This window comes from Ailuropoda melanoleuca, chromosome 3 (assembly GCF_002007445.2).
Source record: "Ailuropoda melanoleuca isolate Jingjing chromosome 3, ASM200744v2, whole genome shotgun sequence".
NCBI classification, from domain to species: Eukaryota; Metazoa; Chordata; class Mammalia; order Carnivora; family Ursidae; genus Ailuropoda; species Ailuropoda melanoleuca.
Window position 1 is genome coordinate 7,009,137 of NC_048220.1, and position 11,702 is coordinate 7,020,838.

Consider the following 11,702-nt stretch of genomic DNA (forward strand, 5'->3'; position numbering starts at 1 on the left):
TTGTGAAACTCTTCCCAGGAAGGCTGTTGGGATTGTTGGATCTGTTTTCCACATCTCCTCACTCTTCCCCTCGTGCTTTTTCTTTGTCCTTTTGCGTTATGTTCTGGGTCGAATTTTCAGGTCAATCTGCAAGCTCCCAAATTTTCTTTTCCTTCGTATCAGTAGTGCTCTTCATCAGAGGAATGCTTTTAGTGACAAACCTAACACGAAGAAAACCGGGAAACCTTGCGGAAGCTCATAATCAGCAAAACAAATGGAGAGACTCACCATGTTCTTGAATAGGAAGAAACAGTAACATAGAATTGATAATTCTCCACCCAAAAATCTAAAGCAATACTGGTAATACCTTAAGAACATTGTTTTTCATAAACAAGCCATCTAAAGTTAATTGGGGTACGTTTTAAGTAGGAAGATTTTTGTTTCTTGAGTCCCCTGCTCGACGCCACTAAATTGATAGTAAAGCAACTATAACGACAAAAAGAATGTAGAAATCTGTAAAAGACAAAGATGGAAGCAGACCAGAGAATTCCATGCAATTCTGGAAGACAGAACCAGATGAGGGAGACGTGAGTGATTTTAGCCTGGCAGGGGAAGCAATGAGCCAAGTTGCCTGGAAGGGAACGACTGCTAATAAGTGAACCAAGGCACCCCAAAGGAAAACCTGAGATGTTTAGCTTTGGAGACCGCAGGTTCAGGGAAGAGCTGGGTTGACGTCAGGAGCTAAAATTGGGCATTGTTGAAAGCTTGTCTATGGAGTAGCCATATCTTTCCCTCACCTCATGCAGTCAGGCTACTGATCTCCCAGACTGGTGATTGAAAAGGGTTATTGTCTGTTTAATTTAATGAGTAAGGCTGAGACTCGGGCTTATGCAGAGGGAGGCAGCAGAGGGGAGACACATGGAATTCTGCAAAAGAAATGGTTGCACTACACAGTTACCGTTCCCCAAATGGCCCTCCAGATGCAGACAGATGCATAAAGAGTATCAGAAGATTCTTTTTTTCACAAACTAAATGGCTCTGAAGACAAAGCTTCTGGTTTTCTGTTTCTTTCTTTCTTTCTTCTTTCTTTCTTTCTTTCTTTCTTTCTTTCTTTCTTTCTTTCTCTTTCCTTCTTCTTATGAACTCTCTGCTCAATCACCCCCAAATGGACCCACAAGTCGACAAGTCCTGTCCACCCACTCAGGGCCTCCAAACAATATTTTAGAGGCTCACTCTCAGATATGATCAGGTGCCAACTCTCCCAGACAAGGGACAACAGCCTCTAGCATGAAAGAGAAAAACCAACGCAAGAATAAAGAAAAAAAAGAGATCTGAAGGAAACAAATGGAAGAGGATGTAAGATTTAAAAATGTACACCACTAGGGGGAAAAGCAAAGAAATTGTATCCTTATACCCAGAAATAGAGGTTATATAAAAGGATAACTAACTCAAAGAACAAGAAATAAAAATGTCTCCTGGAAATAAAATTTTAATTGAAATACAATATTCAGTAGGAAGTTTGGAGAATAAAGCTAAGGAAATCTTCCAAGAATGAGCGCACACACAAAAAAACACAGCACGAAAAATTAGGGAAGAAAAGATAAGCAATGCAGAGGATAAATCTAAGAGGCTCACCATCCAACCAAATGATTTCTTAAAAAAGAGAAAATACAGGGGTGCCTGGGTGGCACAGCGGTTAAGCGTCTGCCTTCGGCTCAGGGTGTGATCCCGGCGTTATGGGATCGAGCCCCATATTGCTCCTCCGCTGGGAGCCTACTTCTTCCTCTCCCACTCCCCCTACTTGTGTTCCCTCTCTCGCTGGCTGTCTCTCTCTCTGTTAAATAAAATCTTAAAAAAAAAAAAAAGAAAATACAGAGGTGGGAAATATGAAGGTTTTATGGCAATACAATTTCTAGCCCTGAAAATAAAAATCTCCAGATTGCAAGTATCTCTTCTATGCCCAAGAAAATGGATAAAATAAGACCTACACCAAAGTACATAAATTGTGAGATGTCAGATTTCTGGGGGAAAACAGAAGAGCCTAATGGTACCCTAAGAAGCAAAAAAAAAAAAAAAAAAAAAANNAAAAAAAAAAAAAAAAAAAAGTCATTTCCCAGGAAAACAGATATGAGGTAGGAAGAGGATTATCCACAGTGACAGTGAATGTTACAGATCGATAAGTCGGCGCCTTCAAATATTTTAAAGGAAAATTAAATTTGAACCTAGATTTCAAACCCTAGCCAAATTATACCTTCAGGGAGTAAATGAAAGAGACATTTTCAGAAGGGTGAGAACTCTAAAATACTCCCTTTATTCCTTTTAAAAAGCAACTGGAGGATTTTCAATTCTCTTAATTGCAGGCTAAACCAACCTTACCTTGCCATTGAGGTAAACTAAGACAGTTGTATGGAAACTATGTGTATAGTTTATATTCATACACATATATACACACACACATATATGGAAACTATATATACACAAACACAATTTATATATACAATACAACAATGAACATATATAGAATTTTAATTATGTAAGTATATTATATGTAATTATTTTATAACCAATATATTTTAATTTATGAATATTAAATATATTATTTAATTATTTTACTATATGATATTAAAACATATAATTAAATACATTTTGTATTTTTGTATATAAGTAATACATATATTTTTTTGAATTCTTTGTAAAAGTATCAAGAAGCTGATCGGATAGCGACGGATTACCATGCCAACGTTTCAGAGAATCCGAGAGGCAAGCTCTCAAAGCTGCTTTTGCTCTGCTCGGGCAGACACAGCTGCAGTTAGGAGCTGGGGTATTTGGCAGCCTCCCTGGACTAAAGAGATAAAAGGGCCGGCCGAGTGGAGAGTCTGATAAACACCCGCACGTTAAGATGAGGTCCTGAAGGGCTTTACTCTTAGAGCAGAGCTTCCCAAATGTGTCTGCACATTCGCATCTCCGGAGAGCTTTTAAAAATTCCAAAGTGCATGCGACACCACAGACTGACAAAGTCACAGTCCCTGGGGTGGGACACAGGCATCGGTAAGTCTGGAAGGTCCCCGGGGGATGCCAACACGCAGGTGAGTCTGAGAACCTCGGGTGTGCAAGACAGTGTATCGGACACTGTTCTCACACTGGGAATTTCAAGTCTGGAACTTCAGTTCATGTGGTCCCAGAGTGTCAGAAACAAATGAACGTTCTCTGTGGAGCTATATATTTTCATCCTAGGCCTCAAATTATTTCTGCCCCGCCCCTGAATGTTTAAATGCAATGTCAAGTGTGAGTTCTCTATGAGGGAGAACTGGTGTTGGAAAATGATAACAAAAGCAAACCCGCAAAGACATACTGACTTTAGATAGTGGAAGTATTGGGCACAGTCTCCAAAACCATGTTTCCTGTCTTAAAAGGAAAAAATGTAGAGCTTGGAAATTTCAGCTGGGAAGCGGAAACCAAAAAAAAGTGACTTTGATTTGAAAGAGAAGAAAGTAGAAACTCTAGAACTAAAAAAAATACAATAACCATGATTAAGAATCCAATGCACACTGGGGAGCCTGGGTGGCTCAGTCGTAAGGCGTCTGCCTCCGGCTCAGGTCATGATCCCAGAGTCCTGGGATCGAGCCCCGCATCGGGCTCCCTGCTCTGTCGGGAGCCTGCTTCTTCCTCTCCCACTCCCCCTGCTTGTGTTCCCTCTCTCGCTGGCTGTCTCTCTCTGTCAAATAAATAAATAAAATCTTAAAAAAAAAAAAAAAAGAATCCAGTGCACAGTTTAACAGGTGAGCAGAGATAGCCAAAGATTAGACCAGGAAACTGGAATATAAATCAGAAGAAAATATCCAGAATGCATTACAGAAAGGCCAAAGGGATGAAAGAGAAAACAGAAGAGAGGATAAAAAACATCAAGTAAGCTTTGGCAAACTTTTGCTTGAAAGGTCAGGTAGTAAATGCTTTAGGCCAGTGCAGGTCATACCGTGTCAGTTGTAACTAGTCACACCTGCCATTGCAGCTTTAAAAGAAAAAAAAAGCAAAAAAAAGCCAGAGACAAGAAGTAAATAAATGAGCATGACTATAGTCATAACTTCGTTTACAAAAATAGATAGCTGACCCAGCGTCACAGTTTGTCATAGATAAAAGATCTAACATATGTATGTTATGTCTTGGAGACTTATGTTCCCAATTAGACCCTAGAGGACAGTAGAGAGGAATAGGGTAAAAGCAATAACTGAAGAAAAAAATTACTAAGAATGTTCAGGAATTGCTGAAAGACAAGGTCAAGTGTAAGCTTTCCGTGAGTGAGAACCGGTGGCATTAATCAACTCACAAATCTGGGAGTCCAGCAAATCCCTAGGACAAATAGAAAGGAATCCGAACTTTCTTTGGTTTGCAAGAAAAGCAAAGAGAAAGACAAAATCTTAACAGAAGCTAGAGAAAAAGACTGCTTTCAAGGGAGTGGCAGAGTGACAGCTGACGTCTCAATATCAGAAAATAAAATAAAAAGTCAGAACACAGGGGAATGTTGTTTTCAATATATTGAAAGAAAATAACCACCTACCTAGAATTCTAAACTCAGCAAAATTATACTTCAAAAATGAAGGCAATATAAAGACATTATTGGACAAGTAAAAGCATGGAAGGTTTGCCTTCTGTTGATCTGCACTGAATTATACCCCAGAGAATGCACATCAGACAAAAAGAAAATGATCACAGGCAAAAGGTATAGTTGAGGGGGGGAGAAAGGGGAGCAAAGAAAATGGTAAACACGTGAATAAGTCTAAATGGATACTGGCCATGTAGAATAATAATTATTATGCCTTAATGTGTTTAAATATAAAGACAATTGAAATAAATAGCAATAATAGCACGAAATTTGGGAAGATGATTATTAATACTGAAATTTTTGTGCTGTCTGGGAGGAGGGTAAAGGTATTAATTAACATTTAATAAGTCAAGGATGCATATTATAATTTCTAGAATAACCACCAAGAGAAAAGAAAAAAAGTGCGCAATTTCCAAGCAGATAGAAAAACTTCAGGGGCGCCTGGGTGGCACAGCGGTAAAGCGTCTGCCTTCGGCTCAGGGCGTGATCCCGGCGTTGTAGGATCGAGCCCCACATCAGGCTCTTCTGCTATGAGCTTGCTTCTTCCTCTCCCACTCCCCCTGCTTGTGTTCCCAATCTCGCTGGCTGTATCTATCTCTGTCGAATAAATAAATAAAATCTTAAAAAAAAAAAAGAAAAGAAAAACTTCAAGCTAGTAAAATAAATGAAATCAAAAAGAAGGCAAAGAAAGAGAGAGAGAGAAAAAACAGCTGGTATGACAGAAAGTACAAAATAAAAAAGGCAGATTTAATCACAACGCACAGAATTGCATTAAACGTAGATACACTAACAGCTCCAGTTAAGACTAAGATTGCCCAGCTAGATAAAAAAAACCAAACCTCAAATATATGCTATTTTTACGTGAAAAAGGAAAATGGTAGGACAGTATAATTAGGATGAGTATGGTTTTTTGTTTTCTTTTCAGAGAAGGAGGTGGGGGAGGGGCAGAGGGAGAGAGAGAATCTTTTTTTTTTTAAAGATTTTTTATTTATTTATTTGACAGAGACAGAGACAGCCAGCGAGAGAGGGAACACNGAGGTGGGGGAGGGGCAGAGGGAGAGAGAGAATCTTTTTTTTTTTTAAGATTTTTTATTTATTTATTTGACAGAGATAGAGACAGCCAGCGAGAGAGGGAACACAAGCAGGGGGAGTGGGAGAGGAAGAAGCAGGCTCATAGCGGAGAAGCCTGATGTGGGGCTCGAACCCATAACGCCGGGATCACGCCCTGAGCCGAGGGCAGACGCTTAACCGCTGTGCCACCCGGGCGCCCCGAGAGAGAGAATCTTAAGCGGGCTCCACATGCAGCACAAATCGAGCTGGGGCTCAGTCTCACAACCCCGAGACCATGACCTGAGCTGAAATCAAGAGTCAGTGGTCCAACCCACGGAGCCACCCAGGTGCCCTGATTCTAGTTTTGTTTGTTTTTTTTTTAAATAGAAATACATGTGAGTGAGTTGGTGTGTGCGCGTGTCTCTGTGTGCACTTGTGTGAATGTGGACGTGGATGAGTGTGTGTGTGTGTTTGTGTGAAGGTACATGGGTGCTTGCGCGTATGTATGCAGATGAGAGTATCTGAGTGTGTGTATGAGTATGCGAGGGAGAATGTGTGTGCGTGTGTTTGGGTGTGTGTGTTAATAGCAACTAGATTTGGGTGGTGGTGATAATGGGGCAGTTTATAGTTCTCAAAATTGGGGCAATGTTGGGATGATTATTTTCTCCTTTTATCATTTTTCCATTAAAAAATGTTAAAAGAAAAAAAAATTGAAATATTTAAAAGTTTTCATCCGAACCTTTGAATTCTCTCCATCTGTTACTTACCAGGGAATTTGTAAAAACTGTGCTCATATGTAAAGGCTGCAAGACTAAGTGCATATATCTGCTACAACTTCTTTGACCTTTATTTAAAAAAAAAAAAAACAACCCTTTATTCAGCCTTTTGCAAATAGGAAATGTTCCCTTTAAGCAACATTTCTTGAATGATTATAACTTGTAGGACATAGGACTACATATATCATGCAATGTCTCCTAACATGGGGAAAATTTTCTGAGTAAAACTGCAAGCCAAATTTAAAGAGGGAAATGCTCCTTCTAGATCGTGACAGGAAGTAACTTCAGAACTCCAAAGCAATAATGGCAGTTTTTAAAATTGACTCCTGTACTGTGGAGAAACTGAAAATACTGAGAAGGTATGAAAAGCACCCCTATATGCTATCAGTTGTAAGAACTGCAAAGAAAAAGATGCATGGGCAGAAGTCTTTCTGGAAACATTTAATTAAAAATAAATCCTGTTTGCCCTAGTCGTTTTTTAAGCTGCAATAGTAAGGTGTTTTTTTACTCTCTGTGTAGCACAGAAAGCAGATCAACAAAATCAAATTGAAAGCAATTAAAAAAAACAAACAAACAAGAATATAGGATTTATATTATCTTGGAGAACCGGCATGACTATCGGAGACCTTGAGGAACATGGAGGCTCTATCTTGACCTCTGTTTCGCACCTCAGCCCATTGCCGTCTCTTGCCACCATTTACTCCCAGACATCCCGGAGGCCTGCTTTTCGCCAGGCACGGTGTTGGGCACCTAGGAGGTGACAACCTCAAGCTGCTGTTAGCAGAGGGAGTGGGAGAGACTGGTAAGCGGCAGGCAATCCCAATTCAAAAGTCACATGCCAGTTTGGAGCCCGGAGCTCAGGCTGCGTCCCAAAGCCACCCGGTGTCTCCCCAGGCGTGAGAAGCCACACAAGGAGCCGAAGAGCAACAGACTCTAAAAGCATCTTCCCTTGTGACTGCAGAGGGAAGACCCCTTAAGATCACGCAGACAGGGAAGAGTGCAGGTGGGCTTGGGGAGGTGAGTCAAGCACCAGATTCACAGAAGGTAGGAGGGCCTTCGCTGGCGGGCCGGGATCCGCCCCCTCCCCGGCCCCGCCCCCGTCCCCCCTCCCGGCCCCGCCCCTCTCCCTNTCCTGCCACCGCCTTGGGGAGGCTGCCGTAGCACTGTGCACAGCCGAGCTCTGCTGGAGACACCCCCGCACGCCACCCCCTACCGCTCCTACCCCTCAGCCCTCAAGGGAGGGGACACTTCTTTCCCGCCGGTCTTTTCTGCGCTCACCCATCCCTTCCCTTTATTCTCCGCACACGAAGGTCCAGGCAGGAGCATTTCAGGAATCGGCACCTAACCATCAGAGCTGACAGACTGGAAGTACAACCCAGAGAACAGATTCCAGTAAGTGCCAGGACCCAGATCTGCCCTCAGGGTCGCTTCCGTCCCTTTCCCTCTTGATGCCGCACCTGCTGCCATCGAGGCAGGAAAGTGCTCCAGGCCTCTTCCGCCTCAGAGCTGGGGAGGCAGTGTTTTCGGTTATTTTGCTCAAGTACCCTGAAAGAGGAACGGCCATCACTCCTGGTTCACACCTGATGCGCCCGTGTAATTATTAAGAGGTTCCCCTTCCAGTCCCCAAACAGACCTAGTTTGGATGTTCAGTTCCATGGTCACCTTGCCTGGGAATAAATAGGAATAAATAACCTGCTGTAGGACTGAGTGTGAGAATACCCATTCCTTTTGTGCAAATCCCACCCCCCGCCCCAGGGGACCCAACAATACTAAGCCTCCAATTGTCTGAAAGTAGTACTTCTACCAAAGTCTGGCTCATTCTGTCTTGAGATCATGTGTGGGACATCAGCAGTCCAATCCAGCGTGGCTAGATCAATACTGTCCCCTCTTCAGTGACAGGCGAGTCCTCTGCTAATTAGCCGTCCAAATGAGGTTCAAGTGTGGGCTTGTTATGTGCCATTCACAAGACACCGACCACGTACAAGCCACCCATCCTCAGGACAGTTCATTCAGCACGGTTCCCCTTCAATGACAGGAGCCCCGTGTGTTAGAGGACTGAGCAACTAGAATATATGCAAGCAACTAAATATGCGAACCCACCTCAGACTTAGCTACCGACTTTATTGGGAGAGGGGTACAAAGGCCAGCTCAGAAGTCGGAATCCCTTTGACTGTAACACTGGGGTGCGCAGGGCCCTATGCAAGCCTATCCGATAAGCAAGCTCAGGCTTCTTGCATTGAGGTGATACATGTCAGATCAGTGAGGACACTGGGGTTTTGCACCCCGCCCCCCCCTCCCCAATCTCCGCCCCCGTCCCCCTCAAAGCCAATCAGACTGAATCAGGACATGAAGGGTGGAGGCTTTAAAAGCTGGCCCTGGCGCTCAGCCGCTCTGGGCTCCATTTGACGTGGTTTTTTTCCATTCGCGACTCATTTCAATGCAGTTATTGATTCTGCCCGGCTCTCAGAGCCTCCCGGCACGCGACATGATTATTGCCCAAGGAACATCGATTCTGTCTGGGCTGCCCGAGAGCCTCGCAGGCTGCAAGTGGCTAAGTGTTCGAGACAACCCAACATTCAGCTCCTGCCAGATTTAAAAACTGCGAGGCCAGCCTCGCGTGGCACACAGCTACCCCGTGGGCGTGAGAAACTCCAGCTTCCCATATGTCTGTGTCTATATGGAGTGTCTCGGTTTCTAAATTGAGGCAGAAAATGTAGACCTGAGTTCTAATTCTAAGCTTTTCTTCTAAGGAGTTCACAACCACTGCCTGGGCCTTGGAACCCTCCACTGGGAAGTGGAGATGTGGGGCAAGGAAGCCGCTGACCTCCCTTCTGCTCTGACATTCTGTGGGACCTTGCTTCCGGTGTCAATTGCCTGCGGGTTGTTAGACCTCAACAAATATTCTCTGGGCCTCAGTTTCCTGTGGGCTCTGAATGGGACAGGGTACATGGAAACATGCAGCGAATGACGGCATACAGTAGGAGCTCAATAAATGTGAGTTTGCACGGCCTCCCCGATTCTCCATCTGTGAAAGTTAAATGACGCTTGCCTATCTTTGTGAAAATTTCAATGAGCTCTGGAATGAGAGGCAAAGCGCTTGGGATTAAGAAAAAGGCAAATAGCAGGAATAACGACGACACCAAAGTGGGGTGAGATCAGACTTGAAGACTACAGGGTAGCAGATTTGACGTGCCTGGTTAATTTATGAACCCCACTAAAACCGTACAGAGAGAGTCTGCTTAAACCCCTGGCCCAGTCCCAGATCTCACTGAGAGAGGGAAGGCAGAGGAGGACTCCCAGGGAGTTCCCAGGCTTGCTGGACCCCGAAGCCTGTCCGTGGGGGGAAAGCTGGGGGGGGGGCAATGGTGAGAGTGGCTGTTGGGGACAGGGAGCCGCCGAAGCCAAGGGAGCAGCAGGGAACAGAGGCGGTGAGCCCGAGCAGAGGGGTTATTTCTGAATGGCTCACTAGGGCTTACAGAGCACGTTGGCTCTTTCTAGCATGAGGGGGCTGGGCTGGAGGAAAGTTTGCTTCTCTCCCTTATGAGAAAGGGTGAGATTTTTGCCTAGGAGGGGAATCACCACAATGAACAGTGCGTCTGTTTCTGTTTAGGCTGAAAGCTCAGACTCCCAGGCAGGAGGTCTTCTCCTGGGGGCCCAGAGGGAAGCTGGAGCCATGGATGGTTGGAGAGAGAAAGCTCCGGCCAGGAAACTGGCCTTTGCTACCGGTTGTTTTCTCTCACATTTGATTATGAAAAATCTCAAACACCCGGTACGGTTGAAAGCACTTTGCAGTGGACACCTGGATTCCTTCACCATCGTTTGACTCTACTTTCTGTATCACATCTATCCTTCCATCTCTCCCTCTCTTCCTCCGTTACTCCATGTTAATTTTGGGGCATTTCAGAGTAACTCACAGGTCTCAGTACACTTCTCCCTAAATACAGCAGGCATATGGCTAACTAGAGTTCCATGGCTTTATGGATCTTTCCTTCCCATGTGAAATGTATGTGCCATGAAATGCACAAATACTAGGTCCATAGGTGCTGTGTTTCGACAAATGCATGCACCCCTGTCAGATAGAGAACATCCCCAATCACCCCAAGGTTGGCTACAGATGCGTTACATGACCTCAGACAAGAGTCTCATTTAACTTTGATTCCAGCAGGTCCCAAACTTGCCTGACACTAGAACCCTTTTTCCAAGGGTCAAGTTGAAAAAGCCGGTCTTAAACTATTAAGCCTAGATGGAACACAGAATATTATTTAGCTCAAGTCCCTTACATTACAGTTAAAGAAACCGGAGCACCATAGCTGTTATTTATCCTAGGTCCCTAAGCATAGTTACAACAGGGTATTTATTGAACAACCGCTCCAAACCAGGAAAGATACGAGGCGCTGTGTACGGGAACCCTTACCACGGCCTGCCTGGCGGGGTCATTGTAAAGATGAAAGACAACTGTGTACGTCGAGGGCCCGGCATTGTGCCTAGCCCAGCGGACACTAGAAGTCATCGGTGATTTTCTCCTCGGCTCCTCACTAACATTTTCACGTGTTCACACAACCCAGACGGCATGTGTCCATGCTTCATTTCATTCTACTATTGCAGTAACCCTGTGAAGTAGGTGGGAGAGGTATTTTCATTCATGCTTTACAGGAGATTATATGGCTTGTCCCTGGTCATTATTAGCAAATGATGGGGGCACCACGACTTAAACTCAGTCTCCTGAGACCAAATAATTTCAGCAGGGAGATTCAGATCTGTCCATGCCCCTCCCAGGCCATCTGGGACTAGAGTGGACGGGCAACTTGGAAATGCTAAGAAGGATATATTTGGTTCAATGACAGACATCCAACTTGAATTGGCTAAAGAGGAAAAGGAAACCTATTGGCTCCTGTAATAGAAGATCTCTACCCAACCCCCTCCTGCTCTCCCCCAAACTCCCTCCAATTTCCTCTTGCCCTGGCTCAGCTCTCAGGCAACAACACCCCCATGGAGGCAAGACGGCCACCACAAGGTCTTGGTTTGCATCCATTCAGGTGAGCAATCTCAAAAGAAAGAGAGAACTTTATTTTGCAATGTCAGACAAAAATCCAAAGAGTGGGTTTATTAAACTAACTTGTTTCATGTACCCACTCTTGAAAAAAATTTTTTTTTAAGTTTGGTGTCTGTTGACTGGCTACCATGTAACTGGTGGGGCGGGGGTGGGGGTGGGGTGTCAGCTCCTCCCGTGGTCTGAAAGGGAGGGAGGGTTGGTGCCCTCTGGGAAAATCAAATCAATGGGCTGTTATCAGAGGAAA

General features: G+C 44.3%; 1 long non-coding RNA gene across 2 annotated transcripts; it reads left to right on the forward strand.

Moving 5' to 3' along the window:
- Positions 1–2,889: 2,889 nt before the first annotated feature.
- Positions 2,890–10,522, forward strand: LOC117801439. 2 transcript variants are annotated; one of them, XR_004623959.1, is made up of 5 exons: positions 2,890–3,027; positions 7,300–7,422; positions 7,716–7,797; positions 9,156–9,399; positions 10,016–10,522. It is a non-coding gene; the product is annotated as an uncharacterized LOC117801439 (long non-coding RNA). The 2 variants fall into 2 exon arrangements; XR_004623958.1 differs by lacking the exon at positions 10,016–10,522 and having other exon boundaries at positions 9,156–9,740.
- Positions 10,523–11,702: the final 1,180 nt, after the last annotated feature.